Source organism: Gossypium arboreum, chromosome 5 (genome assembly GCF_025698485.1).
Source record: "Gossypium arboreum isolate Shixiya-1 chromosome 5, ASM2569848v2, whole genome shotgun sequence".
Lineage (NCBI taxonomy): Eukaryota > Viridiplantae > Streptophyta > Magnoliopsida > Malvales > Malvaceae > Gossypium > Gossypium arboreum.
In genome coordinates, this window is record NC_069074.1 from 38,591,332 (window position 1) to 38,612,329 (window position 20,998).

Genomic DNA, 20,998 nt, shown 5'->3' on the forward strand with positions numbered 1-20,998 from the left:
AAATAATTTTAATACTAAAACATACATAACATAGAAAAATAACCCCAAAACCCTAAAACTACCTAATATATCTAGTCATATAATCAACCCACATAGTTTGTGCAATTTCGTCTCTTTTAGCAGACCATTCTCTTGCTTCTTCTCTTTCTTCTCGCTCCGTAAGAGTTGGTATTATCAAATCAGTCGGCTCCTCAAATAATCCTTGATTAAGTAAATCACTAGGATCAACTCCCATTATATGATTATGAATAATACAACAAGCCAAAACTATATCTACTTGAGTTTGAAAATTCCAAAATGGTTCAAAGATCTAATACACGAAACCGTTTCTTCAAAATCTCAAAAACACGTTCAATGGTGATTCGCAATGATGAATGACGAAGATTAAAGAGTTCCTTTGCATTTTCGGCCCCGATCACTAAACTCTTTTAAATGATATCGGACACCACGATAGGGGTAATATATCCATTTAGGATGCCGTATCCGACATCGACAAGATAATATTTACCTACAATTTTACAAAATATAATATTACTAATAAATTATGAGCTTACTAGAACTAGTTGGTATTTAATGTTAATTCTTACCTTCGAATTCTTAATCCTCTTGGGCGTGAAAGTGCATCACTTAAAATCGAGAATCATGTGCACTACCTTCCCAACCAGCTAGAACATAGGAAAATTTCAAATCAAAAGTAATGGCAGCCAAAACATTTTGTGTCGTCCCCCCTTTACGGCTATGAAATCTTCCTTGAATACTAAGTGGAACAGATGCACGAACATGAGTTCCATCTAATGCTCCAATACAATCTTTAAAATAAGGATAAAACCTTGGATTGTTTCTAATTTCACTAGGAGTTGACTCATCAGGTAATTTAATAACTAGCTTATACAACTTTAAAACAGCTCTCAATACAACCCTAAAGTAACGGTGAACTGTCTCAATTGATCTATAATATCTAGATCCTATCACTCGAAACCTTACATTATGACCAATTATATGTAAAAATATAACTACTTGCTCCCTAATATTCACCGATTTAGTTGATTGTAACAAATTATTTCTACTAAGAATATCACACAAATTAAAAATGCAATTGGTCTCATCCTTATCACATCAATACAATGTTGGTCACCACTATATAAAATACTATTAATATAATTTTCTCTTTCATAATCTCGATTCACACGAGGGTGAAAGTAATTTCCTTCCTAGTTTTAATATTTTAATCCAAAGAACCCCAAAAGCTAAAAGCTGAAGCCACGGTGCAACAATTGCATTTTGATCTCGATTACGATCTATCTACACAAAATAATACCACACAAACATTTGATTACTACAAAAAATACGTAAACTTTTCATAAGATCACATATATTACTAAAGATCAATATAATGGGACAATTATAAGCTACCAATAGTTTTAGAGCAAATTAGGTCCAATTATATTCAAAGCTAAATTATATAATCAAGATTAATACCAATTTAATCAATCCATCGGTTTTAGAGCAAATGTTTAAAGCTTCTTAATCAAGGCATAAGTTTGAACTTTACCAATCCTAAATAGCTAATTCTTTTAAGACAAACTTTAAATCAAATCGAAACATAAACTTCAAATGTCTTTAGTAAAAGGCTCATCTACATGAGCAACCAACTTTAAAAAATCTTCAAAGAATCATCAATCAAGAGTATTGGTGCTATCATTATATTTATACAAAATATCCTCAAAACCAATTAACCGGTGAATGTCCATCAAGTGCAGCAAGCCAATTCTTGAGCTTTTATTATCCTCACTATTGTACTAGTTTTTAGTTAATAAACCGGTGAAGCAAAATGCAAAATGCCCATTGCTAAACCTTACGGTTGATTTAATGGTTTTGATATTTGAAATGAAAAGACAATACAATATTGACTTTATTTTAGGAACATGACTTTAACAATATCCAAGTAATACATTAAGCATAACTTTAACATCCAAAGTACCTATAGATAATACATTAAGCAACTAATTATAAGGTCCTTGTAGTTAAGACATGTCTAATATCATCATGTGCATGCTGTAATAATATTATTAGCTTGCGATCTTAGATTTACTATTCACGATATAAAATTATTACTACTTACTGACTGATTTGGCTTTGTAGTTGATTTCCATTGATATCAAAATCTATGACTAGTTCTGCCTCTTCCTTTCTTTGATTGAATGTTTCATTTTCATGCAATAAATGATTGAGGCAATCTAATAAATAACAAGAGATGAGCTTTAAATTCATAAATTTGCTGTTTTTGGAGAGAGGAAAATATAAATGTTAAATATCTTCCATCTGCTGTTTAATTATCCCAACTCCCAAAAGCCAACAACTTTAAGACATCACAATTCTTTTAATTTTTTGAGGGTGACATGTTGTAAATAACCTGTACATTCAATTGTAAGAGCGCTATATCGTAGTTATGATGCAATGGTAAGAGCACTCTTTCTTTAATTCTAGAAAACCTACATTTTCAATTTGAGAGACAAATTTCTTGTTGCAGACCTAGGTCACTGAGGTAAACATAGACCATATTATTTTGAGCTCTCTGTAAGCGATAAACTCACAGGCTTCAGTGAATAAAAGCAAATATTAAAGAAAAGGAGAAAAGGCTAGCTGGTAGACTACTAAGCGAGGAGCATGCAAGAATTCAGGGATAGATTTATCTTACATATTAGATCTCTCTCTAAGATATACTAGCATAGTAACATCTATATGGAAAAAAAGAGTGAATTCATCTCCAGCTACTATATCAAGAGAGTAAGAAATTCAGTACATCAAATAAGGAAGATTTTTCAAAGCAGTGGAGACATATAAATTAAAGTGCAACTCTAAAGAACATGACTTAACTAGTATGTTGTTTTGACATAATTTCTCACTATAACATTCTTTACTCATCTAATTGATTCCTTTCATATAAACATTTAGATTCGATTTGGTTGATACTACTACTATATGAAACGGAAACTACTATAAAGCAAAAGCAAAAGGTAAAATGCAGTATTATAGTTGATTTATAAATGGATAAATGATTAAAATGTAGGATCAGTTAACTAAATCAGTTAAATTCTTTAGATTTAAGAGACAAATAGAAACCTACATTTTCAAATGCATTTTCAACCAATCTCATTGCTTCAAAAACCCATTTTTTTTTCAAAGGCAGAGCTTTAAAAACAAACAGTTGAAAGAAAGAAAATCCACCATTGGTGGTGTTACCTTCGGGTTGGCAGTCAAGAAGCAACAATGGTGATTGGTGAACGATGATGGGTCAGTGGTGACCGGAGTTGTTAACGATGATGGTGGTGGTCGGTGGGTGTTGAATGGAGAAGGATTTAGAGGTGTTAATCGGGAAGAGAAAGAAACGGGAAAAAGAGGATTTATCCTTGAAAGCATGAAAGAATAATGCAATCCCTTAGCTGAGCAGCAATTTAGTACTAACGTTGTTACCTCTTGAGTGGATTAAAATCAGGTGTAAATTTTCTGTTAGAACATGCTAATAATTTCTTTCTGTTCCTAAATCTGATAAGATCTAGAAAATTTCTAGGAATGGGTTGAAAATCAATTGATTTTCCACAAATATTTTCGTTAAGAAATAGTTGAATCAAACAGTAAGCATATAATAAAAAGCAGGAGGAATGAAGATGTTAAATACCTTGACGAAGAAGAAGCAAGAAGATGAAGAACGGCACAAAGGGGGAATGAAAAAAGCAGCCCTAAGAAGAGAAGATATGGAAAAGCTAAGGAAAAAAATGAAATATTTATTAAAGAATAAGACATAAGAACTAGGAGGAGAAAGTACCGGACGGATGAAGAAGAAGGAATATGCGGGGCGTATGAAGAGCGACCAAGGGGAGCTTTTGGAAAATGTCTTACGGAAAAAAATCATAAGTCATTTTCCCCAAAAGCATCCCATTTTACTCGTGTTTACGAAAATGTTTTACCGTGTAAAATATTTTCAAGCAACCAAACAGTAAAATGAGAAAAATATTTTCCTGAAAATCAAATACAGGCAAACAAACGCACCCTAAATGAATGTACTCTATACAACAAATTGTGTATGAATTTTTTTGTTATTTAGATTTAACACCCAAATTTTTCATATTTAAATTATTTTGAGTTGAATTATTTGTTTTTTTTCGATAATTTGTTTCTATCTTTCAAGTCTTTTAAGTCCAATTTAATAATTTTAAAATCAAATTAAATCAAATTTTAAAACAAATTAAATCAAATTTTAAAAATTATTTATATAAATCAAAATATTAAAAACAAAAGTTTAATATTACTAAAAATAAATATAGAAATGTAAAATAATAAAAAAAGGTTAAAATCGAGTTTTCCTTTTCCTATTGCTCGCTTAATTTGATGGTGTTGGTTATCCGTAGATACATACAAAAAACCCAAGAAGTAAATATTTTATCCATTCGCAGTAGAGGTGTGCATGCCCAGCCCGGCCCGAAGGCCCGCCCGAAAAATAGGAGGGTTCGAGTAAAAATATAGGCCCGAAATATGGGTTTGGGCAAAAAAATGAGCCGGGCTCGGGTAAAACTTTTTGGCCCCGGCCCGAATTATATACTAAATATATATTTTTTATTTTTAATCATATTTACATTTTATTTTCAATTTTAATATAATCACTTTTTATTATATTTTCAATTTGTGTATTATTTTAAGAATTGTTTTAGTATCATTTTTCATTTGTTTCTTGTTTTAATATTTGTTTTAAATGTATTTGATTTATTATATTTTAAAATTTTTTATTTAATGAAATAAGCTAAAAAAAAAATTAATATGGGCCAGGCAGGGTTGGGCTCGGGTTTAACAATTTTTTTGGGCCGGGTCTGGCCCAGACTAAGAAAACGGGCCTAAAATTTTGTGCAGGCCCAGCCAGCCCATGCACACCTTTAATTCAGACACTCTTATTTTTTAGTTAATTATTAAGTTATAATTTTAATTAGGTAATTATAATTTTAAAATTTAGATAAAATTTTAATTAAATAAAATTAATTATATAATTATCCATTTGATTTAACTTAAATATTTATTTACATATTATCTATTTTAAATTTTAATATTAGCATAAATTTTTTAAAATTAATTATCACATTTTAAAAATAATTTGAATGAAATCATTTTAACTATAAAATTTTATCCTTTACATTTTTGAGATAAAACTATTTCAATATTAATTATATTTTACTTTTAATAATCATAATCTATTAAAATTATAATTCAAAATTTAAACCATAATTATTTTAAGTTTTAATTACCTACCACTAACACAATAATTTTCATTTTGAAAGTTCCACCTTTTTTTATAGTTTTTTTTAAAAGAAAAAAACAGCATTAAGCAATTATATTAATGAGTACATAGAAAATTCACCATCAACAAATTGTGCACCGAAATTAGGCTTTCTTCAAAGGAGATCAATCCCACGCCACCATTAAATGCACATTTTGCCAATTTGATCCGCAATTTCGTTTTGAGATCTTGGAATATGACAAAAACGGGTTTTCCAGTTTTAAGTTAGTAACAAAAGAATAAGTCATAGTTCCATCATTCTACTACTAGTAGCTCCACTGGTTAGAATAGTTTTCAGTAGGAGGGCATTGTCACACTCCACGTCAATTTATTTAAAACTCTTCTCCCAAGCTATGCGCAACCCTTCTAACACCATTCTTGCTCAACTCTTAAGATTGAATCCTTACCAACCAACGTCGAATAGTCATATAACTAGTTTGCATCAGAGTCCCTAAACACTCCTCCAATACAAGCGTTATAAACATTCGATAACCCAGCCCCATTCGTATTGAATTTAATCCATCTTCTATCCGATGGTAACCAAGACCTATCAGTTACCATTGGACTAGAGTGCAAAGGATTGGTGTTCCAGCTCACAAAGCTCCTTACTCACGCAACACCTGAAGTCACAATCTCATGTACATAAATGTGACTATTAGAGAAAACAACATTGTTCCTGTCGAAACCATTTTTTTGAAAAAAAAAATTGAGGTCGACTTTGATTTTGAAAATGAAAAGTGGGAGTCGCCACCAATCCTTTTTATTTAGGTGTGATCGGATCACCTAGTAATTCAGTCGTTTTAAAAAATTAAAATTTATTAAAACGATAATTTTTGGTCTACAAAATCCAGAAAATGGGTTCGAGAATTGGTTACGCACGAGGAAGGGTTAGCACCCTCGATACGTACAAAATTGGTACCTAGTTGATTAATCAATGTCTTGATATCGAAAATTTGAGAACTTTGAAGATTTTAAAGGTACGACCCTTTGTTAAAATACTTATTTAAATTTTTTTGAAAAAATGACGTATTCCACGTTAATCGAGAAAAATGATTATATCCTGTAAGTTAGAACACAATGTCTTAAATTCTCGATACGCGAATAAGCGCTGAAAAAGTATTTATTTTGAAAGATATTTGATTATCTCGGTTTTAAAAAGAGATCATGTTCCATAAGTTAGAACACGATATTTTCTTAATTCTCGAGATTATTTTAAAAAACTTATATTTTAAAAAGGGACTCGCATATTCAGATTTATTGAGAAAATCGAAACCCCGTAAGTTAGGGAACGACTTTTCAAATCTCGAAACATAGAGTATCACTTATGAAAATAATTTTGTGTATCGAATGAAGGCTAATGTGATATGATTTTGTAGTAAAATGGAAAATAAACCACGATGCTAATTTGCGTCATAGAATGATAAACGCGTATATACGAATGATGATAATTAGAACCGAAAGGCCTGGGATATCCTGGGCATTGGGATTCTGTTTCCTTCGGTAATGAATGTCACATTCACAAACTCTAAAGACTGAAAGAAACATTCGATTGCTTCATCATTTGGCTCTAGATATGGCGCATTACTGGTCACCACTGTGATGATCTTCTCTTCGGCATTGATCGTTACCAACTGACCTTCCGTTACCATTTCAACTTTTGGTGCAGCGACGAAGGGACTACCCCTGCTGAATGTATCCATGGTCTCCCCAATAGGCAATTATACGAAGGCTTGATGTCCATCACTAGGAAATCTACCTCGTACGTGCTTGGACCGATCAGAAGTGGTATTTCGATTCTGCCCATTACCTTCCTTTCTGTGCCATCGAATGCCCTCACTATATTTGGCAGGCTTTCATGTGAGAACTATCTATAGACAATCTATTTAGTGTGGATAATGGTAGGACATTCAAGGTCAATCCATTGTCAATCAATACCCCCAGTAACGTACATCCCTTGCAGTGGGTCGTGATGTGTAAAGCCTTAGTTAATCCCTGACCTCCTGGCAGTACTTCATCATCATTAAAGAAGATGAAGTTTTCGGCACTTATATTGTTGACTAGGCGGTCCAGCTTGTTTATCGAAATATCGTTAGCAATATAAGTTTCATTCAGTACCTTCATCAATGCGCTATAATGGGTTTCTGAGCTTAAGAGTAAAGCCAGTACCGATATATGAGCTGGCTATTTGTGCAACTGTTTCACGACATTATTCTCGCTGTGTTTTAGAAATTTCAAGAATTTATTGGCTTCTTTTTTCATTACCGATTCATTAACAGGCGATTCAAGTCTAACTGGTTTCTCTTTCTTTTACTTAATCACCAATGATTTTCTTTTAACAGGCTCGACTTTTGTATTTGAGGTATCATAGCGTCTTCCACTACACGTATAGAAACTCATGTCTTGACCTTCTTCTGATGCGTTAGCTAGGATTTCCTCTCCTGGGATTGTCATATTGTAGTTATAGTTTCAAGGTACCCTTTTGCTATCTTTATAAGGGAAAACAATGGGCTTCTGAATTACGAATTTTGGTGTGACTTGTGCCCCGGCTTCGTTAATTCTTGGCCACGAAATGATAACCACTGGGTGGTTGACTTTGTAAATATTTTTTGTTGACCCCTCTTCCGAGGCACACACATTTTTTCTTTCTGGGTTTCCTGCATACTTAAAGAATTCTAGTTCCTTATTATCCATCAATTCTTGTACTAGAGCCCTGAATTCACTGTATTTATGAATCTCATGATCCTCTTGATCATGGAACTCACAATAATTCTTTGTTCCTTGGGGTCTGTCCGCTGAATTCTGCGTAATTAACCCTCTTTCTACTATTTTCTTCCACACTCCTTTCAGTGGGGTATTCACTTCTGTGATATTCATCTTGATTTCCTTCCCTGAGCTCTCGATTATCGCATTTACCCCCTTATCCACATGGTTAGGTAATGAATTTTCTACACTAGATGTATCATCAAATTTCAAAATTCCCATTTTGATGAGTCTTTAGACCAACTTCTTGAAAGCAGTGCAGTTTTCTATCGAGTGTCCCGTGATTCCTGCATGGTATTCGCATTGGGCGTTTGCGTCATACTATTTAGGGTATGGGGGGTTGCATTGGCTTTAGATAGAAGGAGGACGCAGCATGTGCATCAAATAAACTTTGGTACAACTCCTTATACGTTATTGGGATAGTCGTAAACTGATCCATATTTTGCTTTGTGTTAGGCTCTTTTATGGGTGGGCCTTGATGACCAGTGGTTGTCGTCCTCGGTTGGCTTACGGTGATCGATTTCAAATATGTGCTCACATTATTTACCTCGTGCTCTTTTTTCCTCGGGGCTGTCTTTTTGGCATTTTTCCCACCTTCTATTTTCCCGTACCTTATCATATTTTCTATCATTTCACCAGACATTACTATGTCTGAGAAACTCTTAGTTGCGCTTCCCAGCATGTGATTAATGAAATGTGCCTTCAGGGTATTAATGAAGAGCATGGTGGCTTCTTTTTCTAATAGAGGTGGTTGAACTTGTGTGACTACCTCTCTCCACTGTTGGGCGTATTACCTGAAGCTTTCATTATGTTTTTTCTCCATTTTTGTAAAGTGATTCTATCAAGGGTCATATCCGTCACGTGACTATACTGCTTCATAAAGGCTTGTGCTAGAGCCTTCCATGAATTAATCTTGGTATGGCTCAATTGGTTGTACCATTTGGATGTTGCCCCAACCAGAATTTTTTAGAAACAGTGAATAAATAGTTGGTCATTATTGACATAGCTTGCCATTTGCCTGCAGAACATGGTGATGTGAGCTTTGGGACAACTAGTCCCGTTATACTTCTCGAACTTAGGAGTTCAAGACTTGGGGGGAAGCACCAGGTTCGGAACTAAGCGCAATTCTTTAGCATCGATTCCACCATGATAGTCTGCATTTTCTATTTCTTTAAATTTTTCTTCTAACCATCTACACCGTTCTTCGAGTTCTTTTGAGAGCTCTACTCTTGTCTTTTCTGTTTCTATCATATCATTGAGATTAGGGACAATAGGGTTAGTTGGGTTATCCTCTGGATTGAGCCTGAGCCGACTTGGTAGTTCGTCGGTGCCGAAACACCAGCCTGAAACTGTTGGGGCCTGATTGTAACAAATAACCTTCGTGAGTACACTTCGGGTTATTTCTGAACATTCGTTGGAGTAAAACCCGGAGGGTAGAGGGGATCTTCATTGTCATCTCCAGTATCGTCCATAGGGCCCTTTCCCTTCTCTTGTCTACCAGTCAACAGCTCTGTTAGCTGATTCATCATGTTCTTTTGTGATTCCAGCATTTGGTCCTTCATAACCTACTAGATTTTAGCCAATTGCTCTTGTATTTGTGCTTGCATCTGTTCTTGTATCTCCTTCTGCATTTGTTCTAACTTTTCTAGTCTTTTATCCATCGCTTTAGCTTTTCTTCGTGTACCGTAAGGATGCGTACTTGGTTGATTTTCGTCAGTTTCTAGATTACTGAAATGATTTTTTTAATTAAGGTCTTTTTGTGAAAATTAATGCATATGATGCGATGGAATGCAAATGCATGAATGTAATGAATGCAAAAGGCGTTGATTCTGATTTGATTTCATTAAAGTAACTTTTCCAGAAAACAAATTTCTTTACATAAACTGGATTACATATAAGGTCTTGCCCTAACACCTAAAGCCTTAACCTACCTAAGAAGTCGAGCTAGCTCTCGGCCTCGGTCTGAGTCTGACTTGTATTTTAAACTTAGTACATCGGCCTGGATTGCTAAGGTTTGTAAGTGATCGGCCACTTCTCGCACTTGAGTCAAAGCTTCATCCATGACGTAATCCCTGTTCCTGACCTGATTTTGAGATTGATGAAACTACTCCTTCCACTGCTTGTTATTTACCTCAAAGAGTTCATTCTGAAGTTCACGATTTTGCAGCGCGGTTTCAAGTTCTTCTATCTTCCCTTTTAACTCTTCAATTTTGCTCAGACAAACTGTTAACTCGATTGCAGAGTTACGACTATGATACTGATACAAGGAATTTTCTAACTCTGACACCCGAATCTTTAATCCCTCCTTCTCGTTTTGGCTTTCTACCAAACTCCTTTTTAGAGTATCTTCTCGAGCTTGAGCATCTTAGAATTTTTCTTCCCATTAGCTGGTTCTACTTTTTTCCTCTTTAATTTCCTGCCGCCATTGTTCTGACATTTTTCCTAGCCCAGTGGTTCTCATTGACCTTCGCAGTTTCTTGTAGTCTGTTTTCAAATTGTCCAAATCCTTTTCAGCCTTTTTTTTCCTTTTCTCAGCTTTTCAGCTTCTAGTTTTTGGACATCGACATCTAGCCCCAACTGCATCTTTTCTCCCTCCAATTGCTCGATCCATTTTTCTAGCTCCAAACTTTTTCTCTCAAAATCTTGTTTAATGATCTCTAACTCAGATGGGATCACCTTCAAGTGTTCTTCCATTGATCGGGTGTTTTCTTGATCTGACGTAGGGATGTTGTCGCTGATCCTCTGACCCCACCATTAGTCATACTCAGGGGTAGTCATTGGATTAGCAGCAAACCTTTTCATTTTACGAGTTTGGTTCCAGGCATTCGATATCTCACGAACTTTCTTTTTGTAACCAAATCCTCTTCAGCCTTTTTTTTCCTTTTCTCAGCTTTTAGCTTCTAGTTTCTGGACATTGACATCTAGCCCCAGCTGTATTTTTTCTCCCTTTAATTGCTCGATCCTTTTTTCTATCTCCAAACTCTTTCTCTCGAAATCTTGTTTGATGATCTCTAACTCAAATGGGATCACCTTCAAGTGTTCTTCCATTGATCGGGTGTTTTCTTGATCTGACGTAGGGATGTTATCGTTGATCCTCTGACCCCACCATCAGTCATACTCAGGGGTGGTCATTAGATTAGCAGCAAACCTTTTCATTTTATGAGTTTGGTTCTAGACATTCGATATCTCACGAACTTTCTTTTTGTAATTATCTCCCTTGTATATGAACTCGCACTGAGCTAACTCATGTGTTGGTGGCGTAAACTGTCTTGATCTATACTATCTTAACACGAGCAGAGGAGCATACGCAATAATTCCCTATATCCTAAGTAGGGAAATCCAATCAAAATCTCCACATCGATATAATATCTCATTAGGGACCATCCACAAGGCTCTCCATTTGACATCTTCCTCTTACAGATTCTGAAGAATCCTCATCCACTTTTCCTCTGTAATATCATCCCGTCTTGGAGTGCTACTAACTCTTTCAGTGGAGAGTAGTTTTTGAAGAAGATGCGTTACAAGACCTTCCAATAATGGCTGTGGAACCAAGCTAGTAAGAGTTGTGTGCATCCGATGAATCTCTCTTCACCTGCTTTTCGACAAGCATTTAATGATCTGAAAGTTTCAGCCAAAATCGTGAGTACGGGTGTGACCCTTTTACTAAGCCTATCAAATAGATTGAAAACCACCTCGTCTATGTCCCCCAAAGCCTTGGGGAAGATAACCAGTCCATAAATGCTCAAAGCAAAAACATTAACCCTCTTCTTCATATCGGGATGCGCTAGGATTAAATCCCTCAAATTCCTCCAATAGATGCACTTACAATCTCTCTTTTGCTTGATCCAAGCTGTAACCTAATGTTCACTCATTCCCGTGATGTTTATCAGCTTTTTGAGAATGTTGAGACGTTGGCAGCTTTGGAATAAGCTTTGTCAACTTGAATTTTCGGGCAACGGAGCAAGGTCGTGTGCTCTTCTATAGTAGGTACCAAATCTACTTTCCCGAAAGTGAAGCAACTGTAAGCAGAGTTGCAATACTGGGCGAGGGCTCGAAATAGGTGCTCTTCTACCTTGATATCGAGCAGATAGGGTAAATTACCATAATGACAGTAGAATAGCTGTTTGATCTCGTCATCCCACTGACCCCAAATTTCTTTCATCTCTTGAAGATTATTTTGGGTTACACTGATCCGAGTGAAATCCCACAATTCTGACACATACCCTTTGGTAAGACTATCACCTTTCTCTTGCTGTGTTGTCTCAGCCATATCCGGACGGCCGCATTATCCTCCACTTTATCAAGAAACCCCGTTTCCATGATAAGTTATCTATTTAGCAACCAAATGTGAATCAACACCTTTTGTGATGAAAATGCCATGCAAGTACAATCAAAGTAAAATAAAGTAAGTCAGTATTTCATACACAGTTTAAAGCAAGCAAGGAATAATAAATAAAGCACCTGTGCGGGTAACCACTAGGGTTTGATGTAGCTCTACCTAGGGCGGGTTCCTACGACTCACTATATGCAGTTCAGTTCTAAAGTAAAGGTACTTGAACCAGCAGATTCCTTGATCTTCACCCATTATAGGCTCATATAGATTGAGTTTAGTTCAGGGGAATACATTTCCCTATGACTGCACGGAGATGAAAATCTCACGAAGACATAGGTACGGATGTATCCCAAAAGCGATCCACTATCCTACACGAAGGTGAAAACCTCACGAAGGAATAGTTTCTCACTCCCACTTAAAAGGGTAAGATCAACTGATCATGCAATGCAATGTACAAAAAGATACCAAAACTTGAACAGCATAGCAATTATAAACCACAGTGATACAGATTGTAACAAAAGCGAATGAAATGCAATAAAAGGATCGTACATTTAAACCAAGTTTACAACTTTCAACAAGAGGAAAAAAATTAATCAACTCGTGGCTTGAATCTCTTATTTTAAAAAGTCCCTAGCGGAGTCGCCAAGCTGTCGAAATCATTTTTTGAAAAAAAAAGAGGTCGACTTTGATTTTGAAAACGAAAAGTGGGAGTTGCCACCAATCCTTTTTATTTAGGTGTGATCGGATCGCCTAGTAATTCGGTCGTTTTAAAAAATTTAAATTTATTAAAACGATGATTTTTGGTCTACAAAATCCAGAAAATGGGTTCGGGAATCGGTTATGCACGAGGAAGGGTTAGCACCCTCGATACGCCCAAAATTGGTACCTAGTTGATTAATTAATGTCTTGATATCGAAAATTTGAGAACTTTGAAGATTTTAAAGGTACGACCCTTTGTTAAAATACTTATTTAAATTTTTTTGAGAAAATGATGTATTCCACGTTAATCGAGGAAAATGAATATATCCCGTAAGTTAGCACACAATGTCTTAAATTCCCTATACGCGAATAAACGCCGAAAAATTATTTATTTTGAAAGATATTTGATTATCTCGATTTTAAAAAGAGATCATATTCAGTAAGTTAAAACACGATCTTTTCTTAATTCTCGAGATTATTTTTAAAAAAATTTATAATTTAAAAAGGGACTCGCATTTTCGGATTTATTGAGTAAATCAAAACCTCGTAAGTTAGGAAACGACTTTTCAAATATCGAAACATGGGGTATCACTTATGAAAATAATTTTGTGTATCAAATGAAGGTTAATGCGATATGATTTTGTAGTAAAATGGAAAATAAATCACGATGCTAATTTGTGTCACAGAATGATAAACGTGTATATTCAAATAATGATAATAAGGACAAAAATAAAATGAACAAGCCAAAAATAATGAGTAAAAAGACTAAAGTTAGCAACTAAAAAAAATTAAACAAATAAATAAATAAATATGGTGTAAACAACATAAGATAATATTAATCATAATGATGGTATAAATAAAAAAGTTTTAAAATTATATATAAAAGGATATTAATGAACAAGTAATAATAAGAATAATATAAATGTATTTAAAAATAATAATAGGTAAATAAATTTTGAAAGAGAAATATATATAATAGTAATAATAAAAATAATGGCGTAATGATAATACTAATAATAATAGTAAGAACAACAACAACAACAACAACAACAACAACAACAACAACAATAATAATAATAATAATACGTTAAGTTATAAAAGAAAAATAATAGTAATAATAATATATTAAATTAGTTAATTTAATAATAAAATAGTAAAAATAACGAAAAAGGACTAAATCGAATCTAAAAATAAAATTTTGGGGTGAATATGAAATAAATAAAAGAGAAAAGGACCGATTTAAACACGCGAATAACAAGAAGGGGTTAAAAGGGAAATTTTCTCTTCCCCTCCAAAGCGCAGCACTTTACACAGGACTAAAATGAAATCAAAGTAAAATTCCAGGGCAAAATTAGAAATAAAAAAACTAAATTGCAAAAACCATGAAAAATGGAAGGGCTGAATGAGCAAATAACCCATTAATCAAAAACATGCGGATCCTAGGCCTGAAGCGGGTCGAATTCGGGTCGGCCAAGGCAAAACGACGTCGTTTTGAGGCTTATGAGCTTAAGCCAAAACGACGTCGTTTTATTTTGCTATTTAAGTCACATTTTTGTAAAAAAAAAATCATTCCATCTCTATTTTTTTAAAAAAAACTTCAAAAAACTCTCTACTCTCTCCCCTCTCTCTAAATCCAGCCTGACTCCAGCCGATCACCGCCATGGGCTCCGCCGCCGGAGATCGTTATGCACGGATGCTGGAGCCCAAAAATGCCTTTTTTCTGTCGAGTAAAAAAAAGGTAAGATTTTTCTTATATTTTTTTACTCATTTTTTAATATATGTAATTTTAAAAGAAGAAATAAAGAAATATATGTATATATAAACGATTTTGTAAAAAAGAAAGAAAAAGAACAAAGAAGAAAACCTTAGCCCGCTTCTAACTTTTTCCTTTCAACTTGCTTTGTTATTTTAGTTGTTTTTTTTTTGTGTTTGAATCTATTTTTTTTTTTTATTTAAAAGTGTCCAGCCAAATTACAAAGGATTTTTGATGGCTTTTATAGCCATTTTTACATGATTTCTTGTTGTCTTTTCTTATTTAATCCTTGTAGGTGCAACTTGAGGGCGATGGAATGGCGGTGTCAACAGTGGTGGCACTGAGGCTGTTGGTCAGAAGGCTAGGGCGGCTCCTAGGGTTAAGAGTGGCTAGGGTTTTGTTTTTTCTATTAAGGTTTGGGCTGTATTGGGCTAGGGTAATTAGGTTTATTTGGGTTGAGTCTGTTGGGTTTGGAATTGGACTTTGGGTTTTAATTTTTGGGCTTTAGGTTTAGGTTGGTTTTTATTGGGTTGGGGTTTGTTTGTTTTGGGTTTGATGGTTTTTAATTTGCTTGGATCATTTGGCTATTTGTTTGGGTCTTAGTGGGCCCAGGTAAAAAATTGGGCTGTACAGTTCTAACTTTTCCATAGCAACCAACATAGTATAGGAAAGAAAGTTTGCCATTCAACATCCTTGCTTCCATAAATCTTTTTATTCTACAAATTCCACAGAAGCTAGTCATTAAACTGCATAGAAAAGAAGGCATTGTGAGTAAATCTCGGCACCATAAAGACCCAAATCGGTTTTGAAAAAGGATAGTCTCGAATTGCATGCAACCCAGACTTAATAGCATGACCACACCTCAAACAATGGCTATCATTAACCATATGATGCCCAACCCGTTCCTAATTTGTCAATAACTTGTTATTCTATAATAACAAAAGGAATAGCCGAACTTTTTGAGGCACTCTAGCCTTCCAAATCAAATTCCAAACCTTAGACATATTGTCATTCACAATAGGATAAAGATGCCTAAAAGTTTCAGTGGTGGAACGCCTTTTTTTCTTCATTTTTTTCTCCTCTATTAATTTCTTTGGTCATAACCGAATCCTTATCACTCATTCCTCTATTCTTTTGAATATGTTAAATAATATTCATACTTACCTTTTTTTTATTTTGATTTTCTCCATAGTTGTTCCTCCTCCATTCACTCGAATTTTCTGTTGAAATCATAAAATCTCTGATTTAGCCAAATATAATGTAAGTGAGGATTAGTTCATTTAATCTCAATTCTTTCTTTTCTTTAAGTGAGCTGAATCTAGTGTCTAATGTATGTATAATATGTTTTCATGAAGGATCCAATCCGGACCACTTGGATTAGCCTTAGTGCAAGGGAAGTACTTGGATCTCCGTTCGAACGAGTAATAGGGTAAGTTCCTCACTTGATTTCATAAGAGAACTATATTGGACTATAACCAAAACTAACATATGTATTTGGTGTTGGTACCTTAATGTTATAATAGAATCGAGCGAGATCTAGATAGATCTAAAACGTAAGGATTATAAAGGTGTAGATTTTGCATCATTGTACTTTCATTCAAGGTGTGAGATCGTAATCAATTAAAAATAGTGGATCAATTCATCTATAAAAAAAATTATATGTGTTTAAAAATATCTATTTTTATTTTAACCAATCTTGTGACTAAATGAATACGTAAAGTATTCAAGGTGAATAGTCTTTGAATAGTAAATTCCTTATTAAGGATTTACTGTAAGTAAGTACTTCGATCTAAGAAATTTGTACTACCAAAAGTGTATGTAATGTCATTATATAATTCAATATTATTTCATATGTATTGTGATGCTAAAGCATGCCATTGATCTGGCTTTGATATTGAAATCATGTTAAATCATGTTCACTGAGATTGTTAAATATGATTGCATGTTTAAGACATGGCACCAATTCTGTTAATAATCGATCACATGATAACATTATGATAATTGATATTGAAATACTAATCGCATGATAATTCATGCCTATTGTTTCTGCCATTGGTTGCATGATTTAATCATGCCTACTATACTGCTTAGTTAATGTTAAAAATATGTCATTTTGCATTAGGGTTGGGACGATTATGTGAGGAGGAAGTACTGATAGTTTATCTGCATTTCTGGTGGCTTGTCCATAATACTGGCAGCTTGTCTACAATACTGGCAGTTTATCTACATTACTGGTGGTTTGTCTACATTATTGGTATCTTGTCTGCATTACTGGTGGCTTGTTCACATTTATGGCAGTTTATCTGTATTACTGGTGGCTTGTCCACAAAATGGTGTGTTATTGGCTGGATGAGTTTTAGGGAACCCTTATTATGGTGTGTAGCAGAGTTGGGTAGGACATTTTTTTTGAAAATACTACATTGACATGTTTATGCATACTGAAATTGTGATTCTGTACTATTTTAAAATCCTTTATTATTGAATGGCTTGACTGCTATTTACACTGCTTATTACTGTATATTTGAGTTAAGACTCACTTTGAGCTTATTAGCTCACTCCTTAGTTTACTGATTTTATAGATAACCCCCAAGATTAGGACTTGGACACGACGATTGGACGAGCTTCTCAGATGTTTCCATTTTTTTAAGCACTTTAAATGTATTTTTAATAATTATTTTGGAACTATAATAATTTTTATATGGACTGTGACATGAGACTTTATTTGGGGATTTTTATTTTGATTTGCATGATTTTAAGTTTTAAATTGCTCATTTGATATTTAAATGATTATGCATAAAAAATTGATTGTTAACAAAAATATGATATTATCACTAATTTTCGCTACAATACTGCAATAAGTTTTTAATAAAATATAACTTAGTTTTTGAAATGATTAAGACAAATGAAATTCTAAAGATGACGCGTCATTGAGAGCACAAAAAATATCCCATCCCTATAAAATAATGAAAAGAATAGTATAAGGAAAGTAGGGTCAAATCCTCAGGGACTAGATTACTTAGCTGGTGAATTACTTATTAGTAATTTCAACAAGAGAATTCACAGTATTAGTAAGTCTATCAACTTTATCTTCTAAGGTTGAATTACTTAGCTGGTGAACCCTTCTAGTGGGTTCAGGATTGGCTCGAAATTGTTGAGTATTTACAGCCATCGTGGATATCAAGTCCCTTGCTTGTTGGGGAGTCATATTGAGTAGCGCTCCTCTACTAGAGGCATCTACCATATTCATCTCTATGGGCTTTAAGCCTTCATAAAAGTATTGGAGTAGAGACTGTTCCGTTACACCATGTTGTAGGCAGCTTGCGCACAACTTCTTAAATCGCTCCCAGTAGTTGTAAAAAGACTCTACTTCTTTTTGCCTTATCCCAATGATCTCTCTTCTTAACTCAGCTGCATGCGATGCTGGAAAAGATCTGTTGAGAAACAAACGAGAAAGATCAGCCCAAGTTGTAATAGGCTCAGGAGGTAAATAAAACAACTATTCCCTAGTAAAGTCTGCTAAGGAAAAAGGGAAAGCACACAATTTGATTTGATCCTCAGTTACCCCCTGAGGTTTCATGTTAAGACAAACCGTATGAAACTCTTTCAAATACTTGTGGGGATTTTCGTTTTGCAACCCACGAAAAGTTGGCAGTAGCTGGATTAATCCTGACTTCAGTTCAAAATTAGTATTCATAGTAGGATATGCAATGCATAACGGCGATTGTTCTGTAGGAGCTTCAGCCAATTGCTAAATCGTTTGAGCCATAGGTTGATGTGCTAGATTCGGGTTTTCGTTAACCCTAGCATTAAACACTTCTTCTGGTGAATCGGCTTCTACTTTTTTTGTTTTCTAGTGTTTGAGTAGGGTTTTTGTTAATCTTAGACTCAACTTCATCGTCTACTTCAATTTTCGGCAGTGGGTTACTTTGAGTCCCAACCACCATTGACAGCTTTTTCCATAACTTTGTTTCCTTGATATTAGCTCTTGCAGTCTTCTTTATTTCTGAATCAAATGCAAGAATTCCTGGAGTAGATCTGGTCTTAAGAAAGAAAGAAATAAGATTAGTACATTTCTAGTCCCTGACAACGACACTAGAATTTGATGCCTCATTGAGAGCACCAAGTTCCTGTCCCTCGAGATCCTGAACAGAGTCATGCCCAAGAAAACCTGCGTACCTGGGAAAAAAAAATAAAAAAATAGAATTAAAAGTTTGATTGAATTGAAATTGTGAAAATTAAAATTAAAATTGTAGAGATAAATAGAGTTGAGGAAAAAGAGTTTTTATGGAGAAATTCTAGCCTCTGGTTATCTCGATCCGCCTTGGGTTCAATCCTAGGCTTTTAGGTGATCCTTCTCGAATAAAATAAGTCAGTTATAGTGGAAGAGGACACCTACGACCACCAGCTCCACTTAGATTTTAGACTTACGATTTAGAGGAACCTGACTCTAGCCAACCGTCACTTTTGTGGGACCATTTTAACTAGATCATCACTTCTCAATGGTGAATGCCACGCCATTTTGTCTCTTGGGCTCAACAACCACTGACGTAATAAGCTAATAAACCGACTGTGCAACCTTTCCAAAACATACAACGCGACCGTTCTTTGTACAAGTTGAAAAGATCATATTTGAAAGGACATGGACGGAAGCATCAGTCCTGTAGAGAAACGATGAATACTCGTTGAGTGGATTCTAAGCCTCATGAACTCTTTTTGGGGAATTTCGACAACCTTTGGCTAGATAAATTTAATGGCTCATGCTTTTTGGGGAAAAAAGAAATAAACATAATTAAAATGAAATTTTTATTTAATAATACGAAAGGAACAAAGGCTAAGCTTTTTGGGATAGGGAGTGTTTACAGAAAAAGATTAGTCAAATTTGTGTCACTTCATCCCCTATTTATAGTACTAGGAAACCTAGTGTATTCTTAATTAAATTCTAAAAGATAAATAAAAATAAATAAAGATAAATAAATATTAAATCTAAGTAATAATCTTTAACAATTATCTTAATATAATTAAAATTTAAATAGTCTTGTGTTTATAAAATCTCTTCTTTGCACTTTTGCCTTCAAGTCTTCCACACTTTGCATTTTCGACACCACTTCTTTCCTACTTCGCATGCTGGCCCATTTTATCTTTAAATTTATGCTTGTTGCCCTCGTAAATTTTCTTTTGCCTTCAATTTAGTCCTTATAAGATAAAAAACCATAAACAGCTCAAATTAGTAGGATCATACTCAAAATAAATATGTAATTAATACATAAAAATATGTCATTCCAGAGTATTTTCAAAAGACAATTGCTTTTTGAAATTAACATGTTTCTCTGAAATTATAACAAATACCCAAGTTCACTAGTTTTGAAGAAAGAGGCAAATGGTTTTAAAATATGTTTGAAATTATGGAAAATTTTCTATGCTATTCCGGTGGCTAATGTAGCCTTCAAAATTCAGCCATAACGTCTAGATCGGGTTTGAGAGGTAACATTTCCTCTTGCTAATTCATTTGGAATATTGAGTGAAAAGAACACTTGTGACTTATTCCTATTTACCTTTTGGCTAGACCTCTCTTTGATAAAAACAATGGCTTCCAACTTCTCTGTTCAACCACTTCTTCGATAAGATGTCCCAAATGCTCATTCATAGCACAAATAGATACAGTGAAAGTGGATCTCATTGACGAATACCACGTGTTGGCTGAAAAGGATCTATAACCACTCCATTCTAGAGGATTTGAAGAGATGACAATGATAAACAATTTAAAATCATCGTGACCAGCAAAGATAGTTGTCTAGCTTCAAATAGTGTATCCTCCAAAAACTCCCATCTGACCCTATTGTATGTTTTTTCCAAATCAATCTTCAAAGTCATCCCTATTTTTCTTCCTTGGAATTCCGTATAAAATGAATAGCTTCCTGTACAATTACAATGTTATTCGATATGCTTCTACCAGCAACAAAGTTAGCTTGATTTTGCTTAGTAATCTTCATCATCAAAGACCTTAATCTATTAACTAGCACCTTCATAATAACCTTATATAATACTGCGCATAAACTTATTGGCTGAATTTGCGTAATTCTTTTTGGACCTTGAACTTTTGGCAGAAGAACCAACAATGTTCTGTTTA